Source organism: Leuresthes tenuis, unplaced genomic scaffold, assembly GCF_036924035.1.
Source record: "Leuresthes tenuis unplaced genomic scaffold, fLeuTen1.0.hap1 SCAF_8, whole genome shotgun sequence".
Classification (NCBI taxonomy): Eukaryota; Metazoa; Chordata; class Actinopteri; order Atheriniformes; family Atherinopsidae; genus Leuresthes; species Leuresthes tenuis.
The window spans coordinates 19991903-19994312 of record NW_027325362.1 but is presented as its reverse complement, the minus strand read 5'-3'; positions in this window follow the sequence as shown (position 1 = coordinate 19994312).

Here is a 2410-nt window from a genome sequence, read left to right as displayed (position 1 = left end):
AGAGGCCGCCGCTAGCACCCCCTACCGGATGCTTTCATCCTGAGGAGACCGTGAATTTCTTATTCACCAAAACTAACAGCTGTTTTCTAAAAATGAGGATAAAATGGCTTGTCGCTTTCACACTTTTTAAATCCTTGATACTATGCAGGAGAAAGGGAACGTTGTAACCACTGTGGCCAGATTGAACTGGTTCGGCAGATTGAATGCAGCTTGCTATGTTGGAGAAGCATTCTAAAATTGGTTCAAACTGACCACCTTTGAAGCAACATTTCCGCAAAACAGCAACTTGACCACCCAATCAAGATATGCAAATAACATAATTATTAGCAAACCGAAAATAAGTTTATACAACACATGAACACAGCAAGTGCTGAAGTGCTGCATGTCAGGCAGCTTTCAGCAATAAAAAAACAAGCAGAACAAGGAAGTCAGAAACCTTTCAAAAAATTCAACAACTGAAGTACATTTTGAGAAAGGAGGAAAACAATTGAGCCATTTAGAGGACTATGAATATAATTCGCCCAAGATGCTATTTGTTGATCAAAAGGTTCATGATGCAGACGAACACACACACACACACACACACTGTATGAATGAATGAATAAATCAATAAATAAATGGACCTCATTTAAAAAGGCCAGTGGGGAAAGGTGTGTTATTAGTTAAGATCTATGCACTGGCTGTGAGGCAGATGTATAATCAGGAGCGCTGCTACTCAGAAAGCCCTTAGACAACAATGTCATTCTGGATCTTTGAGCTGATGAGATATCCAGGTTCAAAATTCTATAGACAGGATCATTTAGAAAAATTAAAGATAGATCCTGCACAATAGCAACTATTTCCATCTTCAATCCTCAGCAGGGACATAATTCTCAACAAATCCACTTGATTGCAACAAAATTCCTCTAATAATGATAATAATGTAACCTAGTAAAATGTTCTATATAGCTAAAATTAGTGTTTTTTAGTTTTCTTCTGCAATTCCAGCAGAATAAGGTAGTGGAACTCCAGAATCTCTAGTTTTGATAGAAATGCAGAAACGAGAAGTTCTAGTTTGAGTGTCCACTCAAACCAGAACTTCTTGCTTCTCTTCCAAAGGTGAAACAATCTCATTCCAAATCTTTTCACACTAACACCAAAAGCATTTTCAGATGTCCAACACTGTGTGGTTAATTTCATATGAGAGGAATAGCATGTTGAAAGAGCATCTAATGGTCTATGGTCCTTTTTCCAACCTTTGACTAACACAATTTTTCACAAGTTCTAGATATTCATGCGAGTACGGTCAAATGTCTGTTACAGATGGTAGAGATGTGAAGGACCCAAAACGCAGACTCAGATAAGGGAAGGAGGTTGAGAGAAAACTAAGTTGATTTATTTAAAAACTGAACAAAAAAAACCTAACTGTGAAAAACAAAATCCAAAGAACAAACAGGGTGACCAGACTGAGAACTGAAACACAAATAAAACCGGCTGCAGTAACACAAGGTGATTCGGCGAGGATCTGTCAATGAGTGAGAGAAACCAAGGGGATTATATAGAGAAAGAAACTAATGAGGAAATGACTGTAGCTCAGGCTAATTGACAAGGAAACAGGTGTGGAAATGAAGCTTAGAACCAGACATAAGGGAACTGAGGAAACAAAGAATAATGACCAGAATGTAGACACAAGACTGAAAACATAAGGAAACAAGAAAATAGGACCAAAAGAATAAATTATTAAACCAGCAAAAACACTAGAAACTCAAAAGACAAGAACAACAGAACACACAAAAACACAGATCATGACAGAAGAAGCAACTCCATTAGCAAGTTCAGGAGTCAAAGCTGTATAAAAGCTGGTATAACACCAGCAACAAACTAAAAAAATTGGGATTAAGGCAACATGGCAAAACAAATGTATAAAATATACAAATAACAGTGTTGTGGAAGATTCTACAAACAGCAGATTAACTGGTGGCTTGGTGAGGGTGTCAGGATTGGACGTAAAAGAAGCCCCCATTAAAGTCTTTCCAAGCAAGGATGGATCCTGGCTGACCACTTTGTGCCAAACTGTCAGAGAATCATCATCAAGTTCCAAAAAAGTGTTTTGTCTTTCTATATCTTCTGTTCAAAATACTCAGGGAGTCTGAGGGAATCAGAAATGAGAAACCCTCATGCTACAATGAGCGATATAGCCACGTGTGCTCAGGAGTACCTTGGATGCAGAGATGGTCTCAACACAGTCCACCGAAATGAAACTGTATGAAAGGAGGAAGCCATATATCAACCCTGCATGAAAACGTCAAAGAGAGTGGACACAAGTTCTGTGGTCAGATGAGTCCATGTTTCATTTGCCTTTCGGACAAATGTATCCTGGGGGTCTTTGTGTTAAATATGAGAATACTGGATGCGTCAGCTCCTATGGCAT